At 39.1% G+C, this 15,656-nt stretch overlaps 1 protein-coding gene across 2 annotated transcripts in view; it reads right to left on the bottom strand.

Annotated features, from left to right (window-relative positions):
- The window catches only part of SCEL (sciellin), a 107,396-nt gene extending 100,460 nt beyond the window's left edge, over positions 1–6,936 (bottom strand). The window contains exon 1 of one of the 2 annotated variants that reach the window (XM_032277431.1): positions 6,776–6,936. The gene's annotated coding sequence lies outside the window, so the exon portion shown is untranslated. The remainder of the gene's footprint in view (positions 1–6,775) is intronic. The other variant, XM_032277432.1, reaches the window with a different exon arrangement.
- Positions 6,937–15,656: the final 8,720 nt, after the last annotated feature.

The following is a 15,656-nucleotide window of genomic DNA, read 5'->3' as shown; positions in this document are numbered from 1 at the left end:
GGCACATATACACCATGGAATACTATGCAGCCATAAAAAAGGATGAGTTCATGTCCTTTGTAGGGATATGAACTGGATGAATCTGGAAACCATCATTTTTAGCAAACTGACACAAGAACAGAAAACCAAACACCACATGTTCTCACTCATAGATGGGCGTTGAACAATGAGAACACATGGGCACAGGGAGGGGAACATCACACACTGGGGTCTGTTGGGAGGTAGGGGACAGGGGAGGGACAGCGGGGGATGGGGAGGTTGGGGAGGGATAACATTGGGAGAAATGCCTGATGTAGGTGACAGGGGGATGGCGGCAGCAAACCACCATGGCATGTGTGTACGTATGCAACAATCCTGCAAGATCTGCGCATGTACCCCAGAACTTAAAGTGCAATAAAAAAAAAAGAATAAGAGGGGTTCTATAATTACAGATCAATAAACAGAAGCATTATCTTTTGGAAGATAAGTAAAACAAACCAATAAACAACTAAATATCACCTAAAAGTATAAGATATATAAAGAGAAAACAAACAGTGCTTCATGAAGTGTAAATATTAGCCAGTCTACTTCAATCAATTTTTAAATGATCTATTAGAAACAAACAACTGTGTTTAGCCTGAATACACAGACTAAAAGCAAATCCGGAAATCATCAGGCTGGGAAAGATTCATTTAGCCTGCTGTGGTGGTTAGAAAGGGGCTATTTCTTCAGTCCCACAACCTCACAATCTAAGCTTAGCTCTGGGAAACTTGCTTACTGATGGTGAAGAGTACAGAATGTAGCACAAATGAGAGCCCCTACCATAAAATTTCCTCACTCTTGATTCTACTTTTTAATACACAACCCTCACCAGCTCTTTTTCTTTATAGCCCATCTTTTCTGCATAATGATAAAACAAGCTTTAATGTGAATAGTGGCCTATAATTATCTATTTCATTTTACAAATAACACTGGTCTAATATTCATTAATAAAAAGCTATCCAATTAAAGTTATCTATCACCTGAGCCCCACCAGGGCCTATTTTCAGTTCTAGCTGAAAATACGAGATAAATCAGTAAAAACTCAAATTTTAATCACAGACTACGAGCCAAAACCCTGTTCCCTTAAATACTTTACTGCATTTCGTATTCACAAAAGCTTGGTCATGTAGATATTCTCTATCCCAATTTTACACAACATCAATCTTTCTCATCATATTAAGAATACATGTGAAAATATAAGAAAGCATACATAAAATATGGAAAATACAAGAAAGCATAATGAGAGGAAAAAAAAATCAGACACCTTTAATCAAACATTGTAATTTTCTTCCAAGGTTTTTCTTTGCCTATTAGAGCCTACAGATATGCATTTTCCAATGCCATTTAAGAATATTTAAATATTTCTTTTGTAGCTATAAAATATCTCATTTTATCTATTAATGTAACATAATTTTCTGTTGTTGCTAAGAAAAAAACATGCAAAAGTGTTTCACCAAGTATCTGATCATTTTCTTTGACTAGATCCTAGAAGTGAAATTACTTGCCAAGAGGTGTAATTTCTAAAATATTCTCGATCCCTATTGTTGAGTTTCTTTCCATAAATCTTATAGTAGTTTATTATCCACCAGCAGCATATGAGTGTCCATGCGTTTGCCAGCATTTAGAATTATAATTCATTAATATTTTAATACTATAATAGGTGAAATAGAATCATTTTAATTGCATATTTTTCTTCACTTTACAGGACATTTTCTTTCTTATAAATTATCCATTCGTCAACGGATAATTTAAATAAAACGATGTATCATATATTTCTTACTGATTTATTATTTTCTTTATATGTCAGAAATATTCATCTTTATTTTCCTAGTTTTTCATTTAGCTTCTAATTACACATTTTGTATCAGAAGGTTTCGATTTTGCAATCCCTATTTTTGCCTTTATAATTTCTTCCACTTTCACTCTTTAAAAGTCATCTTCAGAGACCATCCATGAAGCTTGTTTCTGACTTTGAAATCTAAGCAATTGTCAAGTTCTACAGCTCAACATCTCTTGTTGTGTATGTTTCTATTTCCAAGACACCAATTCAAACTACTATAATCTCCTGACTATTCCAGTGGCTTCCCAGCTATATTCTCAATCTCTAGACTTCCTCACTTTTAATCCATGCCCCTCACTGCTGCCAAAGTAGTCATCACCTTGCATAAAGCTTTTCAAGAGTGTTCCATTTCTGTCAGGATAAAATCGAATTGTTAACAAGGCTGACAAGGCCATACCCTCCAGCCTCATTTCTCCCTACCCCTTGCTCACTCAATAGAGTGAAGTATTGCTTACTCTCTCTATGCCTGAAGACACTCTTCTTCCTGAGCTTCCCTCAACCCTTCATTTTCCTTCAGGAAACACTTCCATTCACCTTCCAGATCACACATTCTGTATCCTCCAGGAAGCATTCTGTGATACCATCGCCACTCACCCCACTCCTTCCTCCCCGGGCTGAGTTATGAGTTCTACTATGTGTTCAAATAGCAAAGAGTTCTTTCTATACTATCACTTAAGACTGTCTGTGTGTGTGGCTGAATAATCTTCCCTCACCCCCAACGCGCATATATATGCACACACCCACACACATGCCCGCACACACTCACAGACTGGACATTTTAAGAGGAGTGGCCAAGCCCATCTTTCCCACAGTTGGTTTTCAAAGCTTATCACAGTACCTGGTACATAATCAGTTCTAGAAGGATATTTGTTGAACAAATATGAGGTTAACCATCACTTTTAATTTTTATAATATATTCTGTTGTTTTATGTAATCTCTCCAATCCATATGGATTTACTTTGGTAATGGGAGAATAAATCCCTTTCTCATTGATATATGATTGTCCTTTGTCACACTTTAAATTCTTATATATTCTCAAATGTGCTTTGTGGTTGTTTTTCTCAAGAAATCTGTCTTTAGTTGCTTACAATAAAAACAAACTATTTCTATTATTGTCTTTTATTATATATACATTTGTTATATATCTAGTAGCACAAATTCTAGCAGCTACTCTCATTTATTCATTTCTTTCAGATAACTTTAAAATTACTGTCTAAGGTTCCAAAATAAATATCCTATTGGAACATTTGACTGTAATGGCATAGATTCTATAAAAGAGTTTGGGAAGAACTGACATTTAAGGTCAGCTTTTACCTTGATGTCTTACTATAAAATGTTATTTTTTCAATCTGGATTTTAAATTTTTCTTGTAGAGATTTTTTTCTAGATTTTTATATTTTTGTGCTATTGAGAGTCATATTATATATACATGTTCCATTTCGTAATATGCTATGTTTATTATAAAATATGCATATATGTAATTATATAATCTTATATATCTATTTTTCAGCAAGAATCCTAATTTTCCTTTTTATCGGTGGGTGCTGTGAGTTAGGCATACTCCTACATGTCACCGTTGGTCCACATGGAATCATTGTTCAAATTCAAGTCTATCTGGATTTCAGCTCCCTGCATGCATTTGTATACAATTTTTAAAAAAACTTTTACACACAATCTTTCTAATGACAAAAGAGGGAACCCAGGGGAGAAGTGAGGAGAGGACAGGGCCATAAAGATAGTTTTCTTGAAAGCTTTTAAACTACAATTAGTTCTCCATACAGACATGTGCCATGCTTATTTCATAATTTTAGTGCATTTTCTAAAACATTGACACAGCCTCCTAGGATGCATATATCTCAGTTTGAAAAATATGGCCGGTAGCTCACTGTCTTTCCCCAGGAGGTTTCACATGATGGAGACGTAATAACATTTTAGAGCCAGGGAAACTTGGGTCTTCAGACAAAGAACAAATTATTTGGATTCTTAGAGCTCTCAAGTGTGCTGTTAAAATGAGGATTCAGGACAATCGGTTCTTGTATCTATAAGTAAACCAGTTGTCATTGAAAAGATATCTATAAAATTCACTCTTCCAATAAAAGATCACAATAAAAGAACGACTCATGTCCTTAAAAAGTTTAGTAATCAACATGAAATGCAAATTTAGTAAATGTAGCTGTCATTTGGCAAAGCATCCATGGGAGGAAGAGCTTCTTCTGAGCTCTAAAAGCACAAGTTTGTGGAAAAATCACAGTTTACCATTTGTACAATGGTAACCCGGAAACACTTAAGGAATGTAACTCATAAAGGCTTTTGATTAAGGCTGGGCCCGTTGGCTATGCCTGTAATCCCAGCATTTTGGGAGGCTGAGGCCAGTATATCACCTGAGGTCAGGAATTTGAGACCAGCCTGGTCAACACGGTGAAACCCCATCTCTACTAAAAATAGAAAAATTAGCCAGGTGTGATGGCACACACGTGTAGTCCCAGCTACTCGAGAAGCTGAAGCAGCGGAAAATCGCTTGAACTTGGGAAGTTGCAGTGAGCGGAGATCCTGCCATTACACCCCAGCCTGGGTGATAGAGAGAGACTCCATCTCAAAAAAAAAAAAAAAAAAAAAAAGACTTTTGATTAAGAAGTGAACTTTAAACAACTGCAGGCAGGTATGTAGCAATTAATACATAAAATATTTATTTCAAAGTCCCCAGCAAAAGAAAATGGAAAATGATCAACAAATGGCGGAGAAGCAGGATAATGACAGAAAGTGAAGCCATGTGGAACCAATAAACATTTCCCTTGGACTTCAGGGCCAAAGATTTGATCCCCTCACTCTTAAGAAATGCTGGGAGTTGATGCCTGAACCATGTAAGATGCCCTCAGTTAAACAATGTTTGCTTAAGTTGACTGCTTAGTGAACTGTGTTCAGTTTATCCCACCGTCTGAGCTCAGTCATTCAAAACATATTATTTGTTTTGTTTACATAGTCCCCAGGAATATTTTCCTCCCAGGTATTTCATCATAATTCTGGTAGTTAGAGAAAGCAGCCGGGTAAGCAGCACTTACAGAATGGCAGTCGAGGTGAGGGTGTTCTGATTATACAGACCACAACTAACACACACACATCAGATCCCCTCCCTGCTGAGGGGCTACAGGCTCCTGAGATGAAAACTTCATAAATATAATAAATAGCAACACTGACTCCACAAGCCACAAGTTGGAATGGTATCTCATTATGTCTTAGTCATACCATACACACTATAACATTGCCACATATTGCTGAGTAACCACAGTCCATGATGGAGTGTGGCTCATTTATTGCTACTTTGTATTGTATGATAAAAGTATTTGAAAAAATATTGAGAAAAATCAGTAAGACATAAGACAAGCAATCTGGCTTCATGTTCTGGTTTTGCTACTCTGCTCTTCACAAGTTGCTTAACATGTATGCTTTGTCTTTCTCATCTAGAAAATTCAGGCATTAGATAAGGTGGGCCTATGCTTCATTTCAATTGAAATAGTCTGTCAATTAGATCTAAGATTTACATGAGGCTAACATTTCAATAAAAATTCTGACCTGCTGTTGGCATTCTCTGCATATCCTGACCTTTAGGATCATCTGAATGTTTTACTAAAAGTTTTACTGTTGTCATTTCTCAGTTTTCTCAAATTGATGTTTCCAATACTTTAAATACTGGAGTACCACAAATATCAGAAAGGCTGCATCTACATTATAAACTGTGGAAGTGAAAGACAGTTTTAAATGTAATCACATTTTGTGAAAAAATAAAAGTATCCACAAATGCTATACTTTAATTTTCTGGTTACTATAAACACTTGAAAGCCAAGTTATAAAATTCTCCAGTATACCTTTGGGAATTGAGCACCAGTGTGTCTAAGCCCCTCTGAGACTGCAGGCGACCTGGTCAGCAATAGGAAGCCATGAAAACTCAAGTAGTAAAGGTATGCTGTGAGGACGCCTCTCTGCAGGACACAGAGCTGCAATTTGCAAGCTGTGAGTGGACCCTGCATTTGAATCCCACAGCTCTGTATCACAGATAGAAACGATCAGAAAAAACACAAGTCAGACAAGTCAGCTTAGCTATCAATTATAAAAGAAAGCTCTGTTTAAAGAACTCTTCTAACCTCACCAAAAGTCTCCCAAAACTGGTGTTTCAGGACTAGGCTATGAATAGAGTTTGAAAGTTGCCCCCGTATACATTAATCACTCCTTAGGTTAGAAGGCAGAATATACCATAGACAAGTTGGCCAGATGCCCACAGATCCCTGGGGGGAACCATGTACCCCTATTCCGCCCCCACACTCTGACTTTACCCCTTGGTACATTCAAGTAAGGAATGGTAATTTTCTTATTTGGGGAAGATAGGGTGGAGACAAAATCCTCATAAATATAAACCTCCCTCTCACACAGCTCAGCAACTTGCAATGTTTTTAGCAGTAGAGAAAAAAATAAATATGACTTATTATCTATAAAGCACTATTTGAGTTCACCATTTCACTAAAAGCATCATTTATGAAAACAGAAAGATCCTTAAAAAAAAAAGTTTGTGTAGTCACTTGAGAAAATAAACCAGCAGGTGCTGGTCCCTTCATTTAAAGAACGTATTATCCTTTCTGTGACAGGATTCACCAGCTGACAGCTCCCACTCAGAAAATCAAATAGGTGCTCGTCTCTGTGATGCCGTAATGTGTGAAATTGCCAGGAAGTTCAATGCAATGTGACCTAAAAGCACGGCAAGGAAGAGCAGAACTAACAGCCCGCTGGAGGCTGTCGAAATTTACAGGAAGAAAAGACAAAGATAATACAGTAAGTTCTCATTTTAATCATTTGGAAGGAACACAGAGAAAGCTGTGCACATACGGCAGATGCATTTCTGTCTGCAAGTATAATTCGACTTACCTCTGTCGAGCAGACAGCCAGGACTTTTTGGCTAACCAGCCTGTAGTGATTCCCTGGGAGGATCTGGCTGAAACAAATGGGAACCTGGAGTTTATTCAGTACAGTCTCAACCCCTACCTGACTGTATTAATGAACAGTTCAGAGGTTTCTGCTCAGCAGCTGAGTCACTTAGGGAGGAGGTGTGTGGTATGCAACAGGGTGTCACCTTGTACAAATACCAATTCAATTAAAGCAGTCTCACTCAGGGACCTACTGTGTTTGCTTGGTGAATTCTTTAATTTATGGCCATGTTATGCAAAAAAAAAAAAAAAAAAGCTCCTGTGATCACCCTTTTAACTGATGACAACAATATACACAACCATATCACTCACAAGGTGGCATAGGGCCCAACCTATTTTGTATTCTCCCTCAAAAAATAGAACTGAAAACTCAAGATAGAAGGAATATACCCACAGTACCTGAAAGGTAGGGGCACAGACAAGCATGCAAGGAGACCATGGCTTAAAGAAAGCTTTAAGACAAACGCACTTTCAGAAACCCAGGAACCCTAGGATTAGAAAACACAAAAGAAATCTGTTGCACACATTCTACACCTAGAATATTTTGTAAAACTAACAGAGGGATAATAATCTGGCATGTAAGAATTCTAATCTCTATATTATTTCTCCATGTATAAAAAATGTGAAAGGGGCCAGGCATGGTGGTTCACACCTGGAACCCCAGCACTTTGGGAGGCTGAGGCAAGCAGATCACTTGAGGTCAGGAGTTCAAGATCAGCCTGGCCAACATGATAAAACCCATCTCTACTAAAAATACAAAAATTAGCCAGTGTAATGGTGCATGCCTGTAGTACCAGCTACAAGGCAGGCTGAGGCAGGAGAATCGCTTGAACCAGGGAGGTAGAGGTTATGGTGAGCCAAGATCATGCCACTGCACTCCAGCCTAGAGAACAGAGTGAGACTCTGTCTCAGAAAAAAAAGTTAAAAGGATGGTTGACACTTCTTTCATAGCTAAGGGTAGCAGTAGACTCAATGTCAAAGGCTGCTTCTGGCCAGCTGCAGTGCCTTTCACCTGCACTTTGGGAAGCAAAGGTGGGAGGATCACTTGAGCCAAGAAGTTCAAGACAAACTGGGCAACACAGTGAGAGAGATCTCATCTCTACTAAAAATAAAAAATCAGGGCCAGGTGCGGTGGCTTATGGCTGTAATCCCAGCACTTTGGGAGGCCGAGGTGGGCGGATCACCTGAGGTCAGGAGTTCACGACTAGCCTGACCAACATAGAGAAACTCCATCTCTACTAAAATTACAAAATTAGCCAGGCATAGTGGTACATGCCTGTAATCTCAGCTACTTGGGAAGCTAAGGCAGGAGAATCACTTGAACCCAGGGGATGGAGGTTGCGGTGAACCGAGATGGCGCCATTGCACTCCAGCCTGGGCAACAAGAGTGAAACTCCATCTCAAAGTAAAAAGTAAAATAAAATAAAAATCAGCTGGGCGTGGTGGTGCATGTCTATTGACCCAGTTACTCAGGAGGCAGAGACAGGAGAGTCCCTTGAACATGGGAGGACCAAGCCACAGTAAGATGTGACCATGCTGCCGCATTCCAGTCTGGGTGACAGAGTGAGACCCTATCTCAAAAAACAACAAAACAAAACAACCACCAAGGTTGCTTCTGCTTGGAGGGAGTAACATTGAAGAGCTGTCCTAGGTGGGGACTCTTGTGACAGGTTTTGAAATGCACCTTCCATAAGAGCCAAAGAGGCTTTAAAGAAGCTTAGCAAACCTGGAACACTGCTGAGTGAAGCCAGGTCATCAGAACTTCCTGGATCATGGGCATTCATAGGCCACACCAGCAAAGAATGTACAGGGGAACCAAATCTCCCCATACAACCGCTCCTGAAAACTACAGTGCAGCTGAACAATGCCCATGGCAATGAACATAGCACGAAGCAGAAATCCAGAGTGGAGAGCAAGGCACTTGCAGTATGAGGTCACTGCGAACTGGGAGACTACCTCCTTCAAGTTCGCTAATGTTCCCTCATTCCGGGCTGAAGAATTTGAAAATCTAAAATAGAAAATGTTTGTTCAAAGTAAAATATATATACATGTCTACTTGGCCTTTTTATGGAATTTTATACATACAAAATATTTTTAAAACATGCTTTAAATTTCTGTGATGCCCAAAAACCTTGGTTAAATGTTAATATTATAAATGACGAAGGTGAAAAACAAAGATGTGACTTAAAAGATAAACTAGAAGCCATCTTTAGCCCTAGAACTTAGCCAAAATGAAGGGCAAACACAGTGTAAGAGATCCCCTGTAAGGATAAGTTGTAATTTACATTACAGGATGTTGAAAGATATTACTTCATAATACACGAAACCAGAAAAATAGGTTCTCATCTTACAATGAAGTAAAGTACAGCTGCCCAAATTATGGATTTTGAGCTTCCAACCAATTATTTCTGCATGCAATTAGTGTTTCTCTTACTTTATGCACCAGACCATCCACATTACTAAGCCAAGCCAGTGTCTTCATTTAGAATCAAATCTCTAGTAAAAAAATGAACTAATTTTAAACCGTTGAGCAAAATTCAGATCTCTTCATGCTAAGCAGACATGACTGCCTAAAATTTAAAATCTCAAATGTGAAGAGGTTGAATCGGGAACAATTTGGGGTGTGGAGGTAGCCAAATAGGCTGGGCATTAGTTTCATTCAGGTCTTGAACTGGGAAGCCTTGGGCATGCTTGGAATAACTTGGCTTCACCACACCTATTCACTTTCAGTGTCAGAGTTTTTGAGATCTCTCTAGAACTGAAAACTCAGAAGCTGAAATGCCAAATGGTTTTTATCTCAGGTACAAAAGCCAATTGATTGGTGATGGCTTCCTGAGGAGTATGTTGAGGTTTGTAAGCAAGCTGGGACTCAACAGGGGAGTGTTATGGTTAATTAGCAATATCCAGCACAGGTCTTGGATGGGGGAATGCTTGCTGATCCTGTCTCATAAAATTAGACATTACAACATCACATTGCTTTGTCTATGTGTTATATCCAAAGAAACAACCAGCCAAAATGAGCACTTAATATTACATAATAACAAAAATAGCAAACACTTATAGAGCACTTTTAATGTGTGAGGCATTGTTCTAGGATGCTTTCATACATTGTTATTAAATGATTGTCACCTCCTAGCCCCAAAGAGATTCTAAAACCAATACTGAAAATGCAAACAATACAAGAAGGACAAATCAGCACCTCAAAACTCTATTCTATCACTCCTGGACTTTGAGAGTTTGAAAGATAGAGGGTTCCCTGTTTTCCTTCCAGGTAGGGGAAATAAATGTTATATGCCTATTAAAACAAAAGAGATATCATTAGGCTTGTAATTACAGTGGCAATTTCTCTTGTCTTAGAGTAGGTACAATTAATGAATTGCCATCAGTGCTTCCAGAGCTGGTGCATTGCTTAATACACTTCGATGGCACAAGCATGATACAGACCAATGGCGAACACGACACAGAAGCCATGGTGACCTGAGTTGAATTTGCTGTAGAGACTCACTGTTCACTATGGGCAAATTATGCCTATGTCCTTCTTGCTGCAGTGAAGTTGATGGTAACTCATTTTACCAGCTGGACAGACCACAATGATGATAGCAGGCTTTTAAAACCAGCACTCCAAATCTGTGCTCTAGACAACATTAGAAGGAATCAGGAAAACTCATTCCTGAGTTCCTGAGGTTTTCTGATTCTTTTTCAAGCTCCCAACAGCATCAGCAACATGTGCCAAGTATGTGCCAATCATTCCTAAGTGCTTTACACCTATTATATCATTGATCCTCACTAAATCGTACACTATAGGAACTGTTGTTATGTTCTTATCACAAAAGCCCCAGATCACACAGCTAGAAATTAGAGATGTCCGGAATCCCAATCCAGGCATGCTGACGGTAGAGCCCACGTTTCTGGTATGAAGCTCCGTTCCTCTAAACTACCAGAAAGGAGAATAGGCACTTTAACCTAGAGACCAGCTACATTCTGGTCACAAGGTGAGCTAAAGTTACAGAAGCCCTGAGCCCAGGCTAATAGGTAACAGAAAAATACAATGGCTTTTAGCAGAAAACATATGTATAAATGCATATATGTATATTGTGGATAGTATCAAAAATATTATACCACAGCCCACAGACATTAACACACAATGCCAGAACCAGGGAATGACCAGGATTTGCTTCAGAATCAGGGTCTTTTAGTAATAGCGCAGATACAGTTTATTGGTTTTCTTTTTTTCTCTTAAATAGACTTTTTTATTTTTTAGTTTTAGGCTCATAGCAAAATTGAGAATAAACTACAAAGAGTGCATGTCTACGCTCAGCATCTCCACTATCAACATCCCACATCACAGCGGTACATTTGTTACAGCAGATGAACCTGCACAGATGCATCACTAACACCCACAGTCCATACCTTGTGTAGAGTTCACTCTTGGTTTTGCATATTCTTTGAGTTTGGACAAATGCATAATGACATGTGTCCACCATTACAGTACCATACAGAGTAGTTTCACTGCCCTAAAACATCCTTCGTATGTTGCCTATTCATATCTCGCTCCTCCCAACCTCTGTTAACCACTGATCTTTTTCCTGTCTCCATAGTTTTGTCTTTTGCAGAATGTCATACAGTCGGAATTATGTAGTATGTAGCATTTTTCAGACTGGCTTCTTTTACTTAGTAATATACATTTAAGTTTTCTTCATGTCTTTCCATTTGAATTTTCTCCATGGCTTGATAGTTCATTTCTTTTTAGTGTTAAATAATATTCCAAAGCCAGGCATGGTGGTTCACACCCATAATCCCAGCACTTTGGGAGGGTGAGGTGATAGGATTGTTTGAAGCCAGATGTTCAAGACCAGCCTGGGCAACATACTAAGACCCTGACACAAAAAATTAAAACAAAATAACAATAATAATAATATTCCATTGTCTGGATGTACCACAGTTTATCTACTCATCCGCTTCACCTACTGAAAGACATCTTGATTGCTTCCAAGTTTTGGCAATTATAAATAAAGCTGGTATAAACATATGTGTGCAGTTTTCTTTTTTGAATATTTATACTATATTTTGAACCAGTAATATATAACATTGTTTGGAAACTAAGAAGTATAAAATGGAATACAATGCAAAGTCTTTCTTTTCCTCCAAACCTTTCTCCAACAAAAAAGCAGTTACTAGTTTCTTCTAGGTCTTTCCAGAGACACTAATGCATATACAAGCAAAATATGGATATAATTTACTGTTCGGAATCTTGCTTATTTCCGCTAAGATTATATTCTGAAGATCTTTCTATATTGATTTTTCACAGCTGCTTGGTATTCCATGGTATGAATAGTCCTTAATCTATGTCATCAATCCACTGTCTATGGGCATCTCTATTATTTCCAAATTTCTGCTAACAATGCCGCCATCAATAATGTTGTACATGAATCAACTGGCACATGTCTGAACCTGTAAGATAAATTCTTAAAAATGTAGTTGCTGGGCCCAGGCGTTTGCACATTTTAACTTTGGTAGATCAAATCTTGCCAAATTGCCCTCAGAAATGGATTTATCAACTTATCCTTCTTATTCGCATTTGTCTTCTTTCAATGATTTCTTCATTTAACAAGCATTAAGTACCCATAATGCTCCTACTATTGTTTCTGTTCCAAGGGAAAGGAAAATTAATGAGACACAATCTTGCTCACCAAGAATTTACAATTTGTTTGGAAGGAAGACATTGAATTAAATAACTATAACACACCACAATAAAGTCACACACGGAAATTTTCAATGCCAGGCATCGCATAGTGGAGAGAAGGAAGAACATGGAAGGTGATTTTGATGCGGCCTTTTAAGGTCTGAGTGGACAATGATTAGAAGGTCAAGAGGAAGAGGAACCATTCATCCACTCTGTCATCTTCTTAACGTCTTCCACATTTCTGCTTAATAATGAACCATTTTGCAATTTTCCTGCCTCATTTCCTCTATCAAAAGAGCAGCTTGGCAGCCCCAGCGGCCCCAGCTCCTCCCATGTGTCCACATTTTTCTGTTCTCATGGTCTCTGGAGACAACCACAAGCCACATTGATTGCAAATATAGTGTAATCCTCCTGGCTGCAGGCTGAAATCAACAGTTCCAGGGGGAATAGAAGCAGGAATTGTTTTTTCTCTCGCTGAGAAACTAAGAATGGCCAATTTTTGTAATTAAAATTTTACTGCTAAACTCAGATTATTTCATAATTTTCCTCAATTAAGTTAATTATCCCACTTTATTCAAATCTCTTCATCACCAAATATTTAATGGTATTACATCATAAGCCCCTTGAGATCAGAGGCCAGGTCTTCCCATTTGTCTTTATGCTAAAACATAGCACAGTTATTGACTCACATAGATATTTACTCATATATGATCCATATAGTAATATTCAACGTTTATTGGTTAAATGAAGGAGTAACAATCATAAACAACAAGTGTGCATGCATAAGGGGTATTCATTGCTTACCTAAAGTCTGGTTTATCTGATGTACAAATCTGATTTTCTTGAAAGACTACAGTGTTTTCTTCAATTCACCAGGAACACTCACTGCTTTTTTTTTTTTTTTTTTTTTTTTGAGATGGAGTCTCGCTCTCGTTGCCCAAGCTGGAGTGTAGTGGCACAATCTTGGCTCACTGCAACCTCCACCTGCCAGGTTAAAGTGATTCTCCAGCCTCAGTCTCCCGAGTAGCTGGGATTACAGACACCTGCCACTACACCCCACTAATTTTTTTGTATTTTTAGTACAGATGGGGTTTCACCATGTTGGCTAGGCTGGTCTGAAACTCCTGACCTCAGGTGATCCACCTGTCTGGGCCTCCCAAAGTGCTGGAACTATAGACGTGAGCCACCGTGCGCACCCCACTCACTGCTTTCTTAAAACAAGGGAAGATATCTCTGCATTTTAGAGATTGCCCGAATAATAATTATCATAGATAAACTTATTGCCCAAGGTTGGAACCTCCATCGTTGCCTCCTGCTTCACCCTCTCCCCACTGCTCTAAGCTACATCCAATTGGTCGGTCCCTCAACCATTACTATCAATTCTACCTCCTAATTCAGTCTCCCTTCCACTTGACTCCCACTGCTCCCTGATTCAGGCCCTCATCATCTTGAGAAAACACTACTTTCATCACCTGCGAACTGGTCTCTTCCCTGTTCAACTCTAGCCCCTGCACAGTCAGTTAGGCTCTTTCAGGTGGTACGGATCAGCGATAAGCTCTGGAAACCTCAGCTAATGGAAGCACAGTGAAGGAGGGCAGACCCAAAGCAACCAAAATGATGACACTTAGATGTCTATAGTTTATCACGAGAAAAAGAGAAAATGTAACAACTGCATTAAAGTAGATATAAGCATCACAGCTAAGGGCTGTCTCATAACAAAAGGTCAAAGCAGCCAAGGGCAAGCTCCAGTTGTCCTTTCTCTATTAGGTGCTTCTGAGGATTCGCTTTCTCCCTCAGGCCAAGAACCACTGACCTGTGAATGGAACACCCAAATGGAGTTTCAGCTCAGCATCTTCTACCCTGCTGACCCCACAGACATATCCTGCTACGTCACCATGCCTTCTGGGGTTTCAGCAGACACAAATTGTCAATATCACTGTTATCAGGAAACAATATTGACTAGCTGGTAAAAATCAGCCTGAAACAGGGTGCCTGGTTACAGAGGCATGCGACCGGTCAGCATGTTTCAGATCAGGGCTGTGCAGCTCATTTCACATTTCAGCAAAACAACTCAGGCTAGTTTCAGGTCTGCTAGAATTAACCTTCATAGCCCAGAGGGTTTAGTATAAAGATTTACGGGTGTTAGGAAAACAGGATATAGTCTCAGCAGCCTTTCTTAGATCTTAAATATACGTGCTGCTGGTTACTTTGCAAAACCAACACTATTTGTCTGGCACAAATCTAGGGACCTAAGAACAGCTCTGAGTCTTGTATGCTCATGGCTCAGCTCTCTAACCTCGATTCTCTACCTGCTTCTTTCTGCCATGCTACCAGTTTGTCAGTGTCTATATGTTTCAGTTTAAATCCCCTGAGAGAGATCCACTCGTGTCAGTCAGCCACCATCCCATACTGCGTTTCTGTGGGAAGAGCTCTTGCACAAGGCCATCTCGTGGGTCTCCAGCTAGCCATAAAAGGACAGACACTTACCCCATCTCAATTTGCTGTAACTAAGGCAACACACCAATGGTTCAATGCATGGTTCCCCTGAGCCTTGGAACTGCTAAAAAGTGGGCTACAGGCATGGCCTTGCATCCAGTTGTATGCAAATTTCTCTCCAGTAAAGACAGCCCATTCCCTAATGCTATTTTTCAAAATATAGGTACAATCATGTCACTCCCCATCTTCCAACCCATCATAAGTGCCCCGTGTCCCATAAAATTCAAACATTTTAGATTCATACACAACTCTGCTGTCTAATGTAGCAGCTATTGTTCTACATGTGGCTATTTAAAATTTGTATACTAATTAAAATTAAATAAATTTACAATTCAGCTCTTCAGTTACACTGGCCACATTTCCAATACCATATTGGATGGAGAAGATAGAAAATACAGAAAGCTTGTCTAAGATGTCTTGTTAAGTCACTTTCAACTACTCCAGGCTTACCTCCCATCACTTCCCCCATGTGCCCCAAGCTTCAACCACATCAAAAATCCTTGCTGTTGCCCAAACATACTATATTTTAGGCTTTTAATATCTGACGTAATGCCATTCCTGTGACTTGAAATATCAATTTCTTATACACTTTGGTGATCTCTTATTCACTTTCCCAGTCCCTGCAAACACATAACCTCATCTA

Source organism: Sapajus apella, unplaced genomic scaffold (assembly GCF_009761245.1).
Source record: "Sapajus apella isolate SASKATOON/1434 unplaced genomic scaffold, GSC_monkey_1.0 scaffold9, whole genome shotgun sequence".
Taxonomy (NCBI): Eukaryota; Metazoa; Chordata; class Mammalia; order Primates; family Cebidae; genus Sapajus; species Sapajus apella.
Note: the sequence above shows the minus strand (reverse complement) of the source record. Positions and strands in the feature narration are given on the sequence as shown.